General features: G+C 27.8%; 1 long non-coding RNA gene across 1 annotated transcript; it reads right to left on the reverse strand.

Annotated features, from left to right (window-relative positions):
• Window positions 1-5877: 5877 nt before the first annotated feature.
• On the reverse strand, window positions 5878-11287 carry LOC126845352 (uncharacterized). The gene is made up of 3 exons (XR_007686763.1): window positions 11239-11287; window positions 6994-7123; window positions 5878-6178 (listed from the first exon to the last, which is right to left on the reverse strand). It is a non-coding gene; the product is annotated as an uncharacterized LOC126845352 (long non-coding RNA).
• Window positions 11288-12122: the final 835 nt, after the last annotated feature.

Here is a 12122-nt window from a genome sequence, read left to right on the forward strand (position 1 = left end):
TTAAATTACAACAATTGTTTAAGGTATTATTATTATTATTACCATCATGTTCTACTAAACGCAAGGAGTATTGAAAATCACTAATAGTTAACAATATACCTAACTACAAAATATAATAATTGAAAGTTCAAATATTTCCTTTAATAACTTTCAGTAATCAATTTTTAGTATTGCAGTTTAAAGTTCGGCATTTAGTTAATAGTCACAACAAAACATAATATAACATTATGTGATCTTAGTTTACCACAACTTTTTATGGTCCTACCCCTTTCCCCAAAACTAATTTAGTTTCATATCAACTTTTGAAACTTAAATGGTAACGCTATACATTTCATTATTTTTTTTAAATTGAGAATAATGTACTAAACAATTTGACTGGTCGATAACCGGTTTTAGATAACTATTTTTGAAGTTTCCAGCTTAGGGCAGGAGGAAGGGTAGAGTGTAGTATTTTTTTATCTGCGCGCACTTCCCCTCTCGTCCTAACTTTTAAACACTTATAATTTAATAATAATTATTCGAAACTGGTTATTAACCAGTCAACATTTTTAGTAAATATTATCCTTAATTTAAAAACTAATAAAATATATACGTTACTATTTAGGTTTACAAAGTGAATATAAAAATAATTAGTTTTGGGAGGGGGTAAAAACCAAAAAAAATTATGACAAATTTAACATCTTATTAAACACGATTAGATATTGAGTGGTTCACGATAAAATGATCATTGTCAAACTTAATATAACATTATTAAATATAATACTATTGATTTTAAAATACACAAATAGCGGTGCTGTACAAATAATGTTCACTGTTTTAGTTTATAAAACCGTTTTTCTGTATATTTTAAAACCAATCATAATACCTACTCCTACACTTAAGTTAAATGTTTGACCATCCATATGTTGACAGTCGAATAACCTAATATGAATTTTTATGACACGTTAACATTAATAAAAGGAAAAAAAATTAGTAAAACTATAAGTTTATACATAGAATATTCAGTTAGTTTTAAGTGAAAAAAAACGTAACTGTATACTAATGCATGTTGCGATTGGCTAATGGCAACTGTAGCCAAATAAAAAATAAAATATATAAGCCTAAATATTTATACCTATGACATAATTATTATTTTTAATCCAAAGTGCTTGATTTAGCATTTATAATATCCTAATTTAATAAAATAATTAACCTAACCTAACCTAATTACTTACTTGCATCAGAACGTTAATTTAAAACTTTTAAAAGTACCATTCTGAATACAATTATTCTAATGTGAACCATATAGCGAATTTCTTATAAAATACTCTTATAACCTAACCTTTATTATATATTTTTTATAAATATTACTTATAAGTTAGGGGTTTGAAAGCCCAAGTTTTTCACTTGTTGACTTTCAACTAGCCTATTAAATCAATACAATGTCATTGTTTAGCCGTTTCCGATTCATTAGAATAAAAATGAAATCAATTAAAAAACAATAATTATTGATAATTTGTGTAATGCTAACCACAACACATATATCTTATTAATCACTTTGGATAAACTAATAACTATTAATAATAGTACTTCTTCTTACAATATACTTACATACAATATACAATTTATCTTAATTAAAAAAATATAGTTATTTTGCAGCAACCTAATTAATCTAATACTAAATTACCTAATCCTAAACTTAATGTATAATGAAATTCCGAATCTTTGCTCGCGATATTTCAAATAATTCTAATATAAGTTATTTTGGGCAATATATTTTTTTTGTCGAAAAAAAATATACAAAAAAAAATTAACCTATCTTATTCCTATACTTAAATTACGTTTTTAAGTCCTAGTTCCTTAAAAAATAACCTATTAACCAAATTTAAACTATATTTTTTTATAAATATTTATCTATACTTATGACTTAATATATATTTAAAATTCCAAGTCTTCGCTCACAATATTTCAATTATTCTAATCATCTTTTTTTGAGTAATATATTTTTCTTTTGTGAAAAAAAAATAATAAAAAAAAAATTAACCAACTTATTTTTATACAAAAAAAAAATATTAAAACAAAAAACCTTAACTTATATATTTATACCTATGACATCAAAATTTTATTAAACTCTAAGGGCTCGAATTCAAATTTTAATTAATCTAATTAATTAGCAAAATTGTCGAGATAATTTATAATTTCGAATGTAATTAAATAGTTAACCCTAACCTAACCTAAACATTGACTTGCATCAGAACGTTAATTTGAAACTTTTAAAAGTACCATTCTGAATACAATTAATCTAATGGTATATATATAGCGAATTTCTTATAAAATAGTCTTATAACCTAACCTTAATTATATATTTTTTATAAATATTACTTATAAGTTAGGGGTTTGAAAGCCCAAGTTTTTCACTTGTCGACTTTCAACTAGCCTATTAAATCAATACAATGTCATTGTTTAGCCGTTTCCGATTCATTAGAATAAAAATGAAATCAATTAAAAAACAATAATTATTGATAATTTGTGTAATGCTAACCACAACAAATATATCGTATTAATCACTTTGCATAAACTAATAACTATTAATAATAGTACTTCTTCTTACAATATACTTAGGATAGCAACCTAATTAATCTAATACTAAATTACCTAATCCTATAACTTAATGTATGAATGAAATTCCGAATCTTTGCTCGCGATATTTCAAATAATTCTATTATAAGTTATTTTGGGCAATATATTTTTTTTTGTCGAAAAAAAATATACAAAAAAAAATTAACCTAACTTATTCCTTTACTTAAGTTACGTTTTTAAGTCCTAGTTCCTTAAAAATTAACCTATTAACCAAACTTAAACTATATATTTTTTTATAAATATTGATCTTTACCTATAACTTAATGTATATTTGAAATTCCAAGTCTTCGCTCGCGATATTTCAATTAATCTAATAATTTTTTTTGGGCAATAAATTTTTTTTTGTCGAAAAAAAAATATACAAAAAAACCATTCTGAATACAATTAATTAAATGGGAATCATATAGCGAATACCTCACACTCTGAGGCATAACATTATACCTACTTAATTCAAATTTCAAAAAAATGCTAAAAAACAACCGCTCTAAAAACAGTTAATGACAATTTTAATTAGGTCCTTGAAAAATGTAAAAAGATTAAGAACTACTTGTTTAAAAAATATATATTAACTTATCGGAATAAACGTTTGTGAATTTTTAAATTTCGATGATTTTCCTAACTTGTGAATTTGTCAAAAATACTTAACTATTGAAAATTATATTAATTTCTAAGCCTATACTTAATTTTACTTGTTTGAAAGTCCAAGTTTTCACTCGCTGACAGTCAATTAACCTAATATTAGTTGATAGAATCGATGAAAAATGGACATTTAATGTTGTCAATACTTCTATAATGCATTTAAAACAATAATAATAAAAAAATAAATCTTTCACCTAAATATTTATTTATTTTTTGAAGATCCCGAGTGTTTCTATTTGGCCACTGGTGACTTTCTTAACCTATTATGAATAGCACTAAATATTATTCCCTTATTTTTGCTTACATTAAGTACTAAATTTAATATGACTTACAATTATATCTTATTTGTTATACAAATATTATAATTAATTTTATTAAAAAAAAATTTACTTTACCTATTCCAATACTTAAATTACATTTTTTAACATTATTAACTACATATTTGGGTAACGGCTAATTAATAACTGATTTATTATTATAATAATCAAATCAAATTAATAATAATAAACAATAATACTTAAAAAATGTAGTCACTAAATGATCTATACCTAGGTATAACTTAATGTATATTTGAAATTCCAAGTCTTCGCTCGCGATATTTCAATTATCCCATTGGGAAACTTTGAAGTAATTTTTGGTAATATATTTATTTTTGTTAAAATAAATATATAAAAAAAAAATTAACCTAACTTAATTCTATACTTAAATTACGTTTTAAGTACGAATTTCTTAAAAAATACCCTTATAACCTAACCTTAATAATATATTTTTTATGAATATTACTTATAAGTTAGAGGTTTAAAAGCCCAAGTTTACCACTTGTCGACTTTCAACTAACTTATATATTTTCAAAGTCATTGAACGGCCTATTTATCTTAATAATAATAAAAACAGTCAACTTACCGTTATTCGAATAATAATCAAAAAGTCCAAGTATTTAACTCAAATACTTTCGACCGACCTAATTATTAACCAAGTTAAAAAAAACAACAAAAATCGTTTTTGAAAACAAATTAGACTTATAAAAAACTGGTTTCTATTGGAAAAATTAAAAAAGATTCAAACCAATTTAAAATGATCTACTTTTGACTTATTATGTAAAAATTATATTAAATTAAAGACAATAGAAAAAATGTCAAAAAAAATTAACCAAAATAAATGAGCTATTAAATGGTAAAGGATAAAAAAACTGTTTAACCTAATAATGCCATATAAACATAAATAACCTAATACATTAACTACTTGAATTATGAAACTTGAAGTATTTCACTTTTAAAAGTACCATTCTGAATACAATTAATCTAATGGTATCCATATAGCGAATATCTCACGCTCTGAGGCATAATTAAGTAATTTTTGGAAATATATTTATATTTATTAAAAAAAAAAAATTTTAAAAAAATTAACCTAACTTAATTCTATACTAAAATTACGTTTTTAAGTCCGAACTTCTTAAAAAAAACTCTTATAACCTAACCTTAATTATATATTTTTTATAAATATTACTTATAAGTTAGGGGTTTGAAAGCCCAAGTTTTTCACTTGTCGACTTTCAACTAGCCTATTAAACGAGTACGAGGTCATTGATTAGCCATTTCCGATTCATTACAATAATAATGAAATCAAATTAATAAACAATAATTATTGATAATTTGTGTAATGCTAACCACAACACATATATCTTATTAATCACTTTGGATAAACTAATAACTATTAATAATAGTACTTCTTCTTACAATATACTTACATACAATATACAATTTATCTTAATTAAAAAAATATAGTTATTTTGCAGCAACCTAATTAATCTAATACTAAATTACCTAATCCTAAACTTAATGTATGAATGAAATTCCGAATCTTTGCTCGCGATATTTCAAATAATTCTAATATAAGTTATTTTGGGCAATATATTTTTTTTGTCGAAAAAAAATATACAAAAAAAAATTAACCTATCTTATTCCTATACTTAAATTACGTTTTTAAGTCCTAGTTCCTTAAAAAATAACCTATTAACCAAATTTAAACTATATTTTTTTATAAATATTTATCTATACCTATACATTAAGTATATTTGAAATTCCGAGTCTTCGCTCGCGATATTTCAATTAATCTAATTCTTCATTTTTCCACCCTTGAATGACAAGTAATAAGTCATTAACATTATTATTTATTAATACTTACTTGTTTTAAAGTATTAACCTATGAAAGTTTAACGTTTTACAAAATCGCTTTCAACCTAATTTAACCTAATGTATCCTATTTGAATTTGTGATGTAAATATATTTACTCATATAATAGCCAACTACTAACTAAATTGTTGAATATGGGATTAATCTTTACGATATTAAAAACTTATTATTATTAATTAATTATTATATAATTTATTTAATAGATAAGGAAGTTCCATCATGGTTATTAAATCAAATTTAATTACAAATTAACGTTAATATTAATTGTACTATGTTATAATTAATAGATCCGAGAATAGAATTTAGCCTAGCTTCAATTAGTTCGTTAAACAGTTCTTAAATATATGCATTGCGTTTAAAACTATTAAATAAACACACACATTAATTTATAATATAATTTTTACCGCTTGCTGAAATCAATCTTTTGAAGCGTTAGTCCAAACAACTATCTTCTGGGTGGATTTTGTATGCACGTGTAATGTTCTAATTATTAATTTGTCCTCGATCGATCGGGAATCCATTTGTTTTGAGTATGGCTATGTGATGTAGCTCAACAGGGATGGTCAGCAAATAGATACTTTGAATGGTTTTTTTTCACACGACTTAGCGCGGCAGTGTCTCTTGAATTTCGCCAAAACTATGAACACGGGCCAAAATCTTAATGATCTTTTGTTGCCATGAAAAAGCCTGATTTACAGTAGATTTGCTCTTAAACGCGTCCAGATTACCTAGATATAGATCACACAAATAAATTAGATGACAAATATCACAGAAACATATGATAGTTTTCAAAATTTTTAAGTTTAATATTTTTACTAAATTACTAGGGGTTAGCGAATAAATTATATTTATGTTGATGTTTTATTTGACAGCGGGCGACCCAAGTGGAGTCACATAAATAACATGACTATGGTTACAGGCGGTTTTGTGGCAGTCAACGTGTTAAAATCAGCGTTCCAGATTTCATACAAATTTGAAACAATATTACTAAGTAAGTGATGTAGAAACTTTGTTTGAAAACTTGAGGTAGTAATTAAATTAGTTTTTCAATGGTTTTATTTAACAAAATAACATTTTTTTTTTAAAATTAATTTATGAAAATACACGCTTTAACCATACTTACTATCAGATCTTTGTAATAAAAAAGTGAATCGTTGGTACAATTGTTACATAGGCACACAAAAACGAAGGATTTGTTTGCAATTAACGATAGGTAGCAAACAAAAACATGTTTTATCACAAGATAATTTAAAAAAAAATTGTATTCAATCAATGATTTTGGTTTTGTAATAAATGTTTAGAATATAAGTTTTTATTTGAAAAATAATATAAAAACGGGTGTTTTCAAATTTGGTTCCAGATCTTGTAGTTATATGTCTTATGTGTATTATAATAAATTAATATATATTTTGGAATGTTCATGTTACAATTAAATATGTAAGCTAAAAAGTGAGCATATTTAAAAAAAAAAAATAATCATTATGGTGTCATGAATCGCTTATTATATAAACTACATTACGATAATAATAATAAATATACTTACAAGTTACAATACGATTTGTAACGCTGCAATCGCCTTTTTTACACATATACGCCATCGCTTGTGAGCGTCCTTGGTCCGAGCCCCGAAGGGCAATTTTTTGGATAGCGGTACTTGGACAGCTTAAGATTATCTATGGATACAATCAAAAGGAAAATTGAGCAATTAGTAATATTCTAAGACAATAATTAGGATAATCTAGAGTATTTTGGTGTCCGGTTTCGTCGGCCAATATGAACGCACGTCTGTTGTCACGCGGTTCGTTATCAATATATTCAAAGGTAAGCTAATACCTGCAGGTAAGCAACCTCTCTTCACCTACATCTCCCAGAATAGATGAAACAAATCAAAGGTATTCTCTTTAACAAATAAGTTTGCTGTACTTTCGAAAGAAGGTACAATTCTTGACATTGTTAAAACAGCTTACAAAGACAATCCCAACCTTGAAGATTATAATCCTTTTTAATTTTTTTAAGGAAAAGAAATATAATTTTCACTCATATATGCCAAAAACTTCCAAACTTTTTAGCATAATTATAAAACACTTACATCACTCAACTCTCGTAATTGACATATCCACTGCTTTCAAGCAACTCGGCCACACGGTTTTACGTATTACAAATATTTTAAGCTAAAACACTAAACGTCCACTGTCTCTTTGGAGAATTGATTTAGGATTACCTGACAATAATACAGAGATTTTTAATATCTCATCCTTTCTTAGTATACGCGTTAAGATCGGAAACCACGGAAGCATAATTTTATTCCTCAGTCAAGAATTGTCAACCCTATTTTCATACTAAAAATATGTGTTCTCATCAACCACGTTGCGTAAAATGCGGTGATGACCATTCCTCAGTGGAATGTCAAAAACCACGAGACTAACCAGCCAAATGTGCTCTTGGCAACAAAGATCATACTGCAAGCTACAAAGGATGTAAAATCTATCAAAAATTATTTTCTAAAAGAAAATCCAAAATCAATAACGAGTCTAATCGGGATAAAAATAAAACAAACAGAGAAATCGCCAGTCAATTCCCATTGATTACACAGCATCACAGCCCCGCTCTTACGCATCGGTCTTCGGTCACGTCAATACCGGTAAAGCAACATCTCTCCCGATCATCGAACCCCTATCGAAGTTCCTGGACGAGTTTAAAGCGATTATCAATCCTTTGGTCTTCCTCCTAACATCGACTCTGCAGGCATTAATCGTCAGTCTACTAAACCGTAAATCACACGATATAGCAGTTTTTTTTCTCATTCTCATTATATTATTATGGCACTATTATATTATATTCATACTAAACTTTTATTTTCTATATTATCACTTTTTACAACAATATTGTATACATATAATTTTTTTTTTGTGTTTTTAAACTAAAAATGATTCTACTTAAATTATGGCTCATAATAATATTCATAGGCAATTTATTAACTTGACCTTTTTAAAATTATGTGAAAACAAATATTCCTGTTTTTTTTAAGGTGACGGTTTCATGAAAAATTACGTACTTGACTTCGTGATTGTTAGAGGTGGGAGGATAGAGAAAATGAGGTATAGGGAGAGTTGGAGTAAGTGGAGAGAAAGAGTTGAAGGGATTAAAGAGGTGGAGGAAGATAGGGTCTAGATTTCATGTAGAAGGATTAGGGAGTAGTGGTGTCAGACAGTGGGTGAAAATGATAAATGAGGAGAAGTGATTGATTCATGTTGAAGAGGTGGAGGGAATGAACTATCGATTTCTAAATCGATAGTTAGATAGAGTCGCAGGTCGACTTTAATAACGTTATTTTTTGTTTGTATTTATTTACAATAAGATCTTCCTAGCTAATGCTATCTCATCTGAGGATATACAATATACAGATACAGTTTTAACTTTTTATAAAATGATAATAGTAGGACTGCGAGAAATATAAGATAATTATAAAAATAATTAATTAATCAGATCGTGTGGACGGCCGCATCTTAAGCGTCGTTAGACTGATGAATGTATGTGTAAATTGAAGTAAAGTGAACCTGTTGATTTTAATGAACTATGAATTTTTTCCGCCAGAGTAATTATGAGATCGTGGATGTTTTTAATTTGGATGTCTCTATGTAAATTATTGTTGCGTTCGAACCAGGGAGCGTTAGTTATTACTCTTATTAAATTATTTTGGAAGGTTTGAATTTTTCCAAGTATAGTAGATGCACAACTACCCTAATAGAGGAAGCGTAGGCGAAACTGCAGTTGAGAACGGTGCTGATTTAACTATTTTGATTCCAGAGCGACCATATAATGAGTAAGTCTATTTTTTTATGAATTTTATTAGTTAGCTTTTTAGACTAGTCGAATGAGATATTTTTGTGATTAAGAGTTAATTAAAATGTCATTGTATAATTTCATTACTACAAAAATACCATGAGTGTTGGGTTTAAATTTTATTATAGATTATAAACGACCATTCAAAACTTCTGTTACATTAAGTTTTACAGGATTACTTTTATAAGATAAACAACTGACTCGTGTGTTTTTATTTTTATAATATTATATTTTTGGGATATTTTTCTTACGATAGCCATTTTTTTACAAGCTTTAATAAGCGTTTGTTTTCTTATTTTTGGTGTTTATTAAAAAATAATACGGAATCCAATGACGTCATTTATCGAAACATTTGTTTTGGAGTTAAAACAAATCCAATTACAAATTTAAAAACATGGAATTAGTAACGCATAAGTTCATGATCCTGAGGTTTTTCGAGTGTATAAAAATGAGCTGTAAAAGACGAATTTCTTCATGGGTCTATTGCAACAAAAAAAACCGCACGCTTGGTATTTAGTTTATTTCTGCCCACGAGCAGCTACATCGTATGTGTTTCACCAGGATCATAAAAAAAACCCACTTTTTGACAATGTATACACCGAGAACATAATAATAAGGATAAAAAGGCAGAGTCACGATATTGTTGAAAGGGTTAGAGAATAAAAAATCCAAGAGAGAAAAAATGTAGAGCCAGATGCTAGAAGCAGGTATGCTATTGTATCGCAAGTGTCTAATAAAATATAGGGAACTAATATATAATATAATAGCATGACAATCAGCTATAAAAGAAGAAGAGAAAATATGGAAATAAAACGATAAACTATGTTGCAAAAGCACGCAATCGATAGTTGACAATATTCGATTTTGAAAATTTGGTTGTAAGAGAACTAAACATCGGAATCGCGTACACCAATATCGATTATGTTCGTTCAATACATATTTTATTTTATAACGTGTTATCTATCGATTGTAGCAATTATACGGGTGTCTATAGTTAGTTGGAAGACCCTCACCAAAAATCAGTCCAACATCTTCGGGCAAAATAAAAATGTACAAAAATAAATAATATGCTGTATGTAATTGTTGGATAGTTAGTTATTTGCGTGGTAAACTGAACTAATAATGAATTAAATAAATACAAATCACAATTATAAATTAAAGTTGTTAGAACTAGACGTCAGCCCCTGTGATTACCGATTAACTCTGAATAAATACATGCGCCTACTAAATCACGAAACAACGAAATAATAATAATAAATGGTAAAAAACGGATAACTTGATACATATTACTTATTTGGTTAATGTAAAATTACTCACAGAACGACTGCAAAAAATTACTAAAAATAGAAATAAAAAAAAATCAAACACTTAACTATTTTAATTATGGTAACCTATTCCTATTCCAAAGTATGACTTTTGTTGTTTCTGTGCCTCTGTGCCGTAAATAAAATGATTTGACTATGATTAGAATTAACAGCGACTGCCCCTCCCCGTGACAATAAAATATAACACAATTAAATATTAAAACTCGCGCGAAGAGAACTACACAAAGTAATCTAGAGAGTTTTACAAGAATTCACTACTTGTATGTTTTGCACAGACACAACTGCATGTGACAGTCATAGAAAAAAACGGGCGTGGCACATTTGTATACAACAAATATGGCCCGGTACGTGTGTCAAATCTCATTTGGACATTTTTAATTATAAAACGTGGTTGGTTATATGCATAGAAAAAAATTGCAGTTACATTTTCTTCGTTCGTCTGCAATTATCGCACTTGACCTCAATAAAAAAAGCGGCATTTAAAAAAAATCCCGTTAAATTTGGCTGTAAGCAATATTGAAACGACCTGACTCGGTTACAAACCGTTGCACGAATACATTGTCGTCGGGTGTAGTTAAACAAATAATGTAAGTAAAAATAAAAAAAAATTGTATACTTACACAAATCCCCTTCGAAACGAATAGCTGCTGCACACGACATCAAAACGCCTTCGGTAACAATTGAACACTGCGACTGGCGCAAGCATCCCGGATCCTACGTTCGATCCCTTGCCAGGAGAGATGACGTGCGGTAACCATGGAGATGCGTTGGAGGTGTGGTGGCGGTAAAGGACGTTAAGAGGTGGGAAGGGTGGGTGAACACAATCGATTCAAGAGGGTTCGCGACCTGACAAAAAAAATAAAAACCTTTAGAAAATAAAAAAAAGAAACTCGTATTAATTGAGATTTCATAATGAATTATTTTGTATAATTGCTTGTAGATTTGAAAAGTTAAAATGCCTAGAAGTAAAGTGGTGTCATAAGAGTACCTCCCATTAAAACTAACTTGGAATGTGCAGTTAATGACGTTTCTAAAAAAAATGTATTAATATCTCAAGCTGTAAGTACTTATAATGTGTCGAAAACTACATTGTTACGACATTTTAAATTGTTTAATGGCTTGCATAAAGATAGTTATACTTATACATCAAATATTAATTGACGCAAAATATTTACTGTAGACGAAGAGAATGAACTAGTTAAATACTTGGAAATGTCTGCTAGGTTACAGTATGATTTTACTTAACTGACAATAGAAAATTAGCATATCTGTTTGCAATAAAGAATGGGAAACATGTGAAAGAATGGGAAAATACTGAAGAAGCTCGTAAGGAATGACTGAGATATTTTTTTAGCCGAAATAAAACATTATCCCTTAGGAAGCCTGAGGCAACTAGTATGTCTAGAGCTACTAGCTTTAACAAGTTTGATGTTTCTGTTTTTTTCGAAAATCTAATCAATTGTTTGAGTCGAAGTCATTTCACTCCTGACAGAATATATAATTT

The sequence above is a fragment of the Adelges cooleyi genome, unplaced genomic scaffold (assembly GCF_023614345.1).
Source record: "Adelges cooleyi isolate 19-005CV unplaced genomic scaffold, UGA_ACOO_1.1 ACOO_flye_CR_arks_rails_tigmint_CR_PRNA_784, whole genome shotgun sequence".
NCBI lineage: Eukaryota > Metazoa > Arthropoda > Insecta > Hemiptera > Adelgidae > Adelges > Adelges cooleyi.